This window comes from Sprattus sprattus (assembly GCF_963457725.1).
Source record: "Sprattus sprattus genome assembly, chromosome: 1".
In the NCBI taxonomy this organism is placed as follows: domain Eukaryota; kingdom Metazoa; phylum Chordata; class Actinopteri; order Clupeiformes; family Clupeidae; genus Sprattus; species Sprattus sprattus.
In genome coordinates, this window is record NC_137920.1 from 58,636,817 (window position 1) to 58,646,816 (window position 10,000).

Here is a 10,000-nt window from a genome sequence, read left to right on the forward strand (position 1 = left end):
GGGGCTTTTCTTTCTCTCTCTCTCTCTCTCTCTATCCTTCTCTCTCCCTTGGTGTTAAGAGAAGTTCACAGCCCTCCCTGTCTTCCCGTCTTGCCTGACACTATAATCAAAACCTCTCTGTATCGATCTGTTTATTGCTGCTGCTGTTGCTGCTGCAACTGACATCTGTGCATCGACACTTTGAGTAAACAGTGCCTCTTTTTTTTTTCTTTGCGTCAGGCACCCATAAATGTTGCATTTATCATACTGGCATTTTTTGGCTCTGAATAATTCAGTGCCATCTCCCCTCTAAGCACCGAAAGACCACGGAGTGTTTTTATATTTTCATATGGACACATGTTCAAGATCTGCGCACCGGAGTCGGTGTTGTGCTGTTTGGCTAAAGTGAAGTCCATGGAGCCGTAGTGTTTTATTGTAGAACCAGAGTCGGAGCCAGGTTGAACCTGCTGGATCAGGGCCTGATCTTTGCCAGATCTGGGCCAGGTGTGGGCCAGATGTAGCCAAGAGTCGCCTCCTGTGTGGGACTTGCTAACCATGCTGACCATGCAGAATCATTTGCTTCTTCGAAGAGAAGGTCTATCATTGAACCACTTGTTTGTGTTGAGAGGAGGTGTATTTGGATGTGTGTGTGTGTGTGTGTGTGTGTGTGTGTGTGTGTGTGTGTGTGTGTGTTTGTATGTGTGTGTGTGTGTGTGTGTGTGTGTGTGTGTGTGTGTGTGTGTGAGCGAAAGAGACTCTTAGTCTGCTAGACTTCTTGCTGCCCTGGCCTGCCCTTCTCCCACTTCATCTAAGGTGATTGGGATTAGTTGGAATTGAGCCCCCTGCTCCAAGCACTTCTCTAGTTCTTCTATTAAGTTTGTGAGGATCCAGTCAGATAAATATTTCTCTCAGTAACATCAATGCTGTGGATGTAGTATGTTTGTGTTTGTGTTTTTGTTTGTGTGTGCGTGTGTGTGTGTGTGTGCATGCGTGCCTGTGTGTGTGTGTGTTCGTGCGTGTGTGTGTGTGTGTGTTTGTCTTAGCAGTGAAGGTAATAGTCTCTTGGTCAGACCTTTACTTTCACCCTATCACTTAGGCTGTGGCTATCTTCTCATTGCCTCACTAAAGTTTTAATGGAGTGTGATACTTTACCTCCCTGAAACGAATCAGCCTTACGTTTGGTTGGGGTTGTGTGTGTGTGTGTGTGTGTGTGGGGGGGGGGATGTTGTGGATGTTGTTACCTGTTGAAAACCAATGCAAGCCAGGACCGAGCGTTTTATCAGATCGCCCGTGGCCAGTGACATCCACACACACACACACAAACACATACACACACACACACATACAGTATATATATTATACACCCCCAGCCCACACACGTGCTGAAAGTCACACACACACACATATGCCCACAAACACTCACATGTTCACTCAAACACATACACACACACACACACACACACACACACACACACAAACACACACACACACACACACAGCACGTGTCCCTCTAAGAGCAGACACATAAGCCATCACTGTGTGGGCCCAACAGACTATCAGCACGGCCTCAGGTGTCCGCCCTCTGTGTCTCACACCCCGTCTGCTGTAGTCTGACACCTAACGCCACCTCGCTGCATTGGTCTGCTCGTTAAAGGTATGGAGTCTGAAATGGAGGTGGCAGAGGTGCCAAGTGTCCTGGCGATCTGAAAAAGGCCTGGCTTCAGGTCTTTACTTTAGCGTCGTGACAGTAAGTCACTCTGAAACCTCTAAATTTTGAAAAGTGCTTAATGAACTGAAACGACTGGAGTTGGCGGTTAAGATGGACACACTGTAGTGTACAAACAGCCAGGCATGTCTAGGTATGCATGGTCCGCTTTTTGGTGGAAATACTGTGCAGGTAATTAAAAAAACATCAGACTCATCGGTGGGCGACATGAATTTCCTTAATGTAATTTAATAACTTGACAACATAATTTAGCTTATTTCATATCATGAACAGGTTTCTAAGTGCAAATATTGGTGGGGGGGGGGGGGGGGGGGGGTCAGATGTTGGAGTTCCATGTATAAATGAGTTCCTTCAAGGCAACCTTTTTCTGTGAAACTTCTAATGATTTCATGTTGGGCACCGCCCACTCAAGAACCTCCATCTCCTCTGGTTTACACCACTCAAGAACCTCCATCTCCTCTGGTGTACACCACTCAAGAACATCCATCTCCTCTGGTGTACACCACTCAATAACCTCCATCTCCTCTGGTGTACACCACTCAAGAACCTCCATCTCCTCTGGTGTACACCACTCAAGAACCTCCATCTCCTCTGGTGTACACCGCTCCATTCACAACTGGAAATGTGTTGTTTGCTCTATTGTAGAGCGATTACTGAACTCCATGTGAATGGTAATAAGGCAGGGTGGAATCACTGTGAATGACGTTTTGCCTATCATTGTCACATCCACTAATTACTCAACCCATTAATGCATGATAGAGCTCTGCTTTGTGCAAATATACTTGTAGGTATCCCCGCCTTTTCTCACTGCACAGTTGCTGATGCACAAAGCCCATCTACGGTTGTTGTTGCCCTGTGAAATTAGGGCCCGTTATATCATACAGAGCAGAATCTTTTTTGCTATCAACATGCACAGAAGACCCAGCTAGTATCTTTCAGATCAGATTAGGTCTAGAAGCATTCTATACTTTTCACCAAAAAACACTCACAGTAAAACCTTACAGTAAATTAATTTCACAAAAATGACTTAAGACTGTATTCTGTACTGTGGCATTGGGGTGCCTGAAACGTAATGGCGGGGTCGTGGGGTGCGAGACACTGATGATGCGGGAGTCCGGCTCGATTCAGCCATGCCTGAGCTGCGGGGAAGTCGGCTGTGCGAGGGACGGGAGCCAGGACAACTAGCCAGGACAACCGCCCTGTGTGCCTTTTGGTGTGTGAAGAGCGGGCTGAGCAGAGTGCCCTTCAACATGCCGCCCCCATTAACAGGCAGAGAGAATGGAGTGTAAAAATTCTCCCTTCACAGCTGATTAGAGGAGGAGACAGGGAGAGCGAGACTTTGTGTATGTATGTGTGTGTGTGTGTGTGTGTGTGTGTGTGTGTGTGTGTGTGTGTGTGTGTGTGTGCATGTGTGTGTGTGAATGTGTGTGTGTGAGAGAGTGAAAGGGAGAGGGAGAGAGAGAGAAAAAAGAAGAGAGGGTAATAAGGAGAGTGGTGCTGATGCTGTTAACAAAATGGAGGGATGGCTGTGGTCTGGAGGAGGAAGGGAGAGGAGGTGGGAGATAATTTGATGTGAGAGGGAATGGAATGACACATTTAAGACGATGCATGTTTGGTCTGCATTGAATTATCAGAAGATGTTTGAGTTCCTGTCACAGTCAAGACCTGTGTGTGTGTGTGTGTGTGTGTGTGTGTGTGTGTTTGTGTGTGTGTGTGTGTGTGTGTGTGTGTGTGTGTGTGTGTGTGTGTGTGTGTGTGTGTGTGTGTGTGTAAGTGAAAGTGACTCGATGGCAGAGGTGGTGTTGACACACACACTCTGAATTCCACTTCTGCATTTAACCCATCCAAGGAAGTGACACACACACAGTGAAGTGCAGTTACACACTAACCCGGAGCAGTGAGCTGCCTTTGGCAGCACCCGGGGAGCAGTGATCGGGGTTAGGTGCCTTGCTCAAGGGCGCTTCAGCCGTGGATGGGGGCATGGGAGAGCAGTGATCTACCACTTCCCCCGCCCACATTTTTCCCACTTGTCTGGGATCGAACCGGCCACCCTACGGTTTTCCGACTTACCTGTGACTAACACCTATGCCATCAATATGCATGATATAGACTATTGACTTTCAAAAGAAACAATGTCACTCAAAACTTATAGAAGTTTACTAACCAAGCTACACGAAACTGATGATTGTAGTCACCGTGTTCGTAGCACTGTAGCATGTAGCACTTTAGGATGAATGTGTTTAGCTGGAAAAACAAAACTGCCTTACTACCTAACTACCTAAACTATAAAACAACCTTACTACCTAACTACCTAAACTACAAAACTACCTTTAAGGTGCCTGACATGCCTCAGATTCCAGAGGGTTTAAGCAACCTGAGGCACTGCAGCATCAGTGGATGATGACACTTTTAAGAACACTTGATTGCCTAAGTTGTGTTATCGCGTGAGACAGTCAGTCATAAGAACACCACTGAGACACAGGCACAGAGAGAGCCTGAGTGCCGAAGACAAACTGGCTTTGAGTGATTGCGATGGCTTAATTACAGAGCCAAGGGTGCGTGGGCTGATTGTTATTTATCAGTCATCCATCTTAATCACCCGTCCTCTATTCACATTTTCTCACAGTTTATGCATATGAGTTTATGAGGCTGTGCAGTTAGAATACATTTGATTTCTATCAGCTCTGTGCTATTACAGCAATTCCCATTGTTTCCCTTTAATTTCCTCTCTGCTGAAGAGATACCTGGATACAGTCGAGGGAGTGAGCTGGGAGTTGTTGCAGTGTACATAATTAGACAGGGCTTTCATTTCCTCCAACCTGTACTTACTGCAGGAAACAATTTGACCTGTGGATTCGGACGTGTGTGTATTTGTGGGTGGGATGTGTGTGTGTTGGTGTGATTGGCTTTACTTGTATCTGCATGTATTTTGATTTTGTCTTAAAGTTGTTGTCTGTTGTGTTCCACAGTGTGTGTGTGTGTGTGTGTTTGTGTGTGTGTGTGTGTGTGTGTGTGTGTGTGTGTGTGTGTGTGTGTGTGTGTGTGTGTGTGTGTGTGTGTGTGTGAATGTGCCCATGCTAGATGGGGGTTCTGCTTGTTAGCACAGTAAGCCTGAAAGAAGAGAGGAGAGATTGCATTTCTACAGTATACACGAGTCACTGGATCTCTTTCTCTTTCCCTCTCTCTCTTTCTGTTTCTCCCTCTCTCTCCCCCTTGCTCTCTGTATGCTTACTCGCTCATGTTCCACTAAAGCATGAAACACCATAAGAATAATGGATAAAGCAGATTGTGTTATAAAAATATTGTAGTTGGCCAAAAAAGGCCAAAAATATAACATGCATAAATGGTTTACATTCTTTTTCGGTCTTTCGTCTCCCTGAAGATTGTATCCTTTTTTTTCTCTAGGGTTATGAATGACAGTTTAAGCAAGTATCCAATCTCCTCTCATTCTGTAAAAATACACACAGACTGACAAAGACTCCTCGATGATTCTCTCTGTTTTAGGGAGAGAGAGACAGCTAGGCCCTCCCGCCCTCCCTCCACCCCAGGAGTTAGTGGGCATTAAAGTTTCAGTCCAGCCTCGCCTCAGCACACTTTAATGAAGCCCTATCAGGGGCGCGGAGCCAGAACCAGTTTCATTTATTTATGCCGGAACGCTCAAGTGCTAAGAGGCTTACAGAACTTTTGACCCCCTCCGCCGCCACCCCCGTGACCGCCGACGCAAATCTCCCAAGAGCCGTCTTTTTTTATTTTTTTATTCCCAAAGCGACTCGGCGGCGATCGAGACACAGGGAGATTCCGAGCGGCTTGCGCACAGGGGGGGTGGGATTACTGCCCTACCCTTCTTGCGAGCTCCAGATGTTAGTAGAAAGAATGTACACAGTGAGCAAGCGCTGTGCCGGACTGTGCTCACCGCACAGGATCCACGGTCATCTGCCCTCACAGACTATCCAAGCCTAACTCCATTGTTTAAACTGAAGGCCAGTTCTTATTTAAAGTCAGTGGCGTTTTGTCACGGATTACATCTGTAGACTCAGAAACTCTACGACTGCACAACAAAAGGGGTGTGACATACTATACACCACTGTAGACTCCTTTAAGTTCACTATCTCGATATCTATGAATATCTCCAGTGACACATTGTTAAGTGATTTAGGGTGGGATTTCCTGGTAGAAAATGACTGAAAATGAAAATGAGATAGTGTTCTACTGTACTGATCTTTCTAGTCATTTTTATTGAACCTGCTTTGTAAGTGGACTACAAGTTGGCATCTAGACATGGTGTGGGAAAGACAGGACCTGGGGCTGGTGGATAAAATCATGTTGAACCAAGGAGGCCTTGTTTGGTAATGCTTGTGAAATGCTGCTCTACGTGTGTCAGATAGCAGGCTAGAGTTCTCTGAGGTCAGCGTCTCAGCTGTGGTATCACGTGTGTGTGTGTGTATGTGTGTGTGTGTGTGTGTGTGTGTGTGTGTGTGTGTGTGTGTGTGTGTGTGTGAGTGTGTGTGTGTGCAGATGGTCACAGCACTTTCTCTCTCTCTCTCTCTGAACTAAGCCCATCTTAATAAGAACGCCCGTTATATACTGCACAGATAGTTCACTATACATAACTTTGACTCAAAGATAGGCCGCAGTGTCATCCTATAAAATACTATAAATATGAGTGTGTGTGTGTGTGTGTGTGTGTGTTGGAGAGAGAGAGAGAGATTATGAGAGAAGTGTCTTTTTTAATTAGTTATAAGGACACCTGCACTGATGGGAAAGGAGGGTTTGGTGGTGAGTAAGAGGGAGAGAGTGTGAGGCACTTATTTGACATTCCTCCCCTGTGTGTCTATACCCAGTGCAGTGTGTGCCGGGTGGTTCTGGAGCATTATCATTGGGAACTGGAGTGTGAGTCGGGAAACAATGAGTTTATTCATTCCCATCAGAACCACCAGACACTTTCATGGCATTTAAATCCAATGTTCAAAAAAATGTAAGTGCTTAAAGGAATTACGCTTTGGTGAGAAAACAATTCCAAGAAGGAGGCCGAAGCCTTGGGTGGAGATGGGAGGTGGTGGTGGAGTGGTCTTTTCATCAGAAATACTCAGACCTCATTAAGCTCCAGAACTGCCCATTGGAATGCCTCTTCCCAGGCTGGGAGTGAGTGAGGGTGGTGGCGGTGATAGTTGGGTTTCTTTTTTTTTGTTTAGGGGTCTCTTGAGGTCTGCCGTTTGAGTTTCCAACCCCCCCCCCCACAACCCCGACCCCCTCCTTAAAACTTCTCTATACCCTGCCTGAACGGATTACTGGATCACAGGCTTGTTCTCATAGTTTGGGAGCCCCCTGACTGTCTGTGTGCTAGCTTAGTCTGGTACCCTGCCCCTGAGAAAATGCCATGTTTATGCAGAATGTGTGTGAATATTAAGTGTGTGTGTGTGTGGTTGTGTGTGTGTGGTTGTATGTGTGTAGGATATTTGTGTGCATGTTTTCCTCTTTGCATTTGTCTCAGGTCTTTATGTGTGTGCTTCTGTGTGTGTGGGAGAGAGAGAGAGAGAGAGAGAGAGAGAGAGAGAGAGAGAGGGAGGGAGAGGGAGCGAGAGAGAGAGAGAGTGTGTGTGTGTGTGTATGTGTGTGTGTGTGTGTGTGTGTGTGTGTGTGTGTGTGTGTGTGTGTGTTTGTGTGTGTGTGTTTGTCCTGGTCTGGAGACCTCGTGTCACCTGATGGTCCCTGGCTGGCGGTGCGAGCGGGGAAAATGTGTGGGGCTCGTGTCTGTCTGAATGTCACATGCCCCCCAGGATCAGAGCCTCAGAGTGGCCAAAGTGTGGCCTTCTGGGAGACTGGGAAAGGGATGCAGGAAATTCCCCTCGCTGTATTCATCTTCATGCGCACTGCACAGAAACACTAAAAATGACCTTTCTGTTCTTCTCTTCCTCTCTCTCTCTCCCTCTCTTCTTTCCCCCTCTCTCTTCATCTCTTCCTTACATCTACTCCCACTTCACACAGAAAAGACAACATATTACAACATGGCTTTGCACCTAAGCACATAATGTCTTTCATAAAAACAAAGAATATTCTTGCACAATCCTTCTTGATTAAGGAGAAAGATTATGATGAAAATATAAAACCCAAAGGTTGGGTCGTAGTGCAGCACCATCTAAGGTCAAAAGTGTTTTGATAGCAACGCTTTATAAAGTTTGAAAGTGGACCATCGACTGAGAGAGAGAGGGGGGGGGGGGGGGCAGATAATTCTGTAGAGGAGCGGAGCGCTGATATCAAAGCATGGCGGCCATCTGTCAGTGCAGAGCTCAAACAGCTGGTGGAGGGGATGCAAGTTGTCTGAACAGAGACTGACAAGATGGGAGATGACGGCAAACAGATTTCCCCTTCCCCCCCCCCCCCCTCTCTCACTTGGAGAGGGAAGCGCTCCATCCTTGGGCTCTGAAGCCTTCTCAGCTTCCAGATGCTCTCCCTTAGCTGCCATCCGTGTGTGTGTGTGTTTGTCTATATGTCAGTGGATGTGTGTGTGTGTGTGTTTATTCCCTTAGCCCGTCTAAAACTCTCCCCAATAACACACAAGGAAGTTTCAGTTGTTATTTCTACCAGAAAGACTCAGAAAGCCTGAGTAAAATTTTCATCCACAACGGGATTTTATTTTACAAATTGAAAGATTGCAATTGAGTAGAAATGTTGACAAAGTGTTTGACGACGGCGTCGTCCTTTGTCCAGATCTTGAAGAGTGTTGGACGCTCGCAGGTAGAGACTGGAAAGAATGGAAGGAAAGAAAAGAAAGTTACCCAACCGTTTACTGGATCAACCTGTCTGATAAATTAGCGTGTTCGTGACTGGGTTTATTTCAAGACATTCCAGAAAAGGGCATTTCGTCGAGACTTAAAATGGTTTTCAGGACAATGCTGCAGCTAACAAAACGTTCAATGAGACCCGATACTACACCTCACATTTAGAGCTTGTTCAAGCTCTGAACCATGGCTAACGTTGAGCTATGTGAAAAGTGAAAAGTTTGAACTAAACTATTGCATTCATAGCATCTCTGCTTGGGCCCCTAAGGCTCATCGCGGCTATGCAAAAGTGACTAGAGCTTTCAAAACCTCGGGTCCATTGTATTTATTGCTGCTGTGCAAAAAAGTGACTGGAGATGGCAAAAGCTCGGGCCCATAATGTTCGTTGCGGCTGTGCAGAAAGTGACTGGAGCTTGCAGAAGCTACTATTGAGAAAGCTCTGTACCTATTACATTCATAATGGTTGTGAGTAAAAGTGACTAGATTCCGCAAAAGCTGTGTGCCTACTGCATTCATAATGGCTGTGTCTAAGAGTCTGGAGCTTTCAAAGATCTATAGTTATTGCATTCCTTGCAGTACAATGACCACCACCAGCTTAGAAGGAAAGAATAATATACCTTAATTGATGCTTGAGAGCGCTAATTATGCCTCCAGGACGAGATGAGAGCCTGCAAGATTCATAAGCTGTTGAAGACCGTCTTCCAAGCAGCTTGATTGAAGAAAAAGGTAGAACGCATTCAGCTGCATAAGTTGCTGCCCCAATCTGAAAGGAATGCCCCTGTAGTGCAAAGACAAAAGGCCACACCTTTCAACAACAGCCGCTAAATTATCCCTTAATCATTCTTTATGTCATGGTTAGGCTGCTAGGCAGTATGAATAAAGGGAAATCTGGGCGTGACTTAAGATAATTGAACATGGAGGTAAAGGGGCATCATTAATTATTAACTGTAGAGATTTAGATTCTAACGCTAGACTCTAAAGATCAGTCTTTGAGTGTTTCAGAAATATAGCAAAGAATGAAGAGAGAAACGTATATCAGACCCCGTGCTGGATGGAAAATAGAAGTATCAGAAGTTAATTCCCCACAAAGCATGAGACCACACAATGCCATAAGGAAGACAGCTTCAAGTAGAGCGCAATATACATAGATGAAAGAAGAGGCCTCCACAATTACGTTAAGAGTTATTGGTAAATGTTTATCTGTAACTTCAGGAGTTTAAGAATATAAAACAGACTGGGATTGCTAGGATCGTTTTTAGGTTACCAGTTTTCAAACTGTAAATTATAAAAGAGCACAGAAAAGAGAAATGGAAAAACAGGTACCTGAAGGGAAAAACAAAGTAATGTAAACCATGGTCACGAATTGAGCCCAGCCATGTGTGCCCAGCCAGCCACAGTGTCCTGGAATATGTTCACCACTAATGAAAAAATTGTGAATTGCTTACGTCCTTGTAAAGACATGTTGCTTGAGAACCTTCCTTTATTGGTAATAGAAACCACTGCTTCATTATCACAA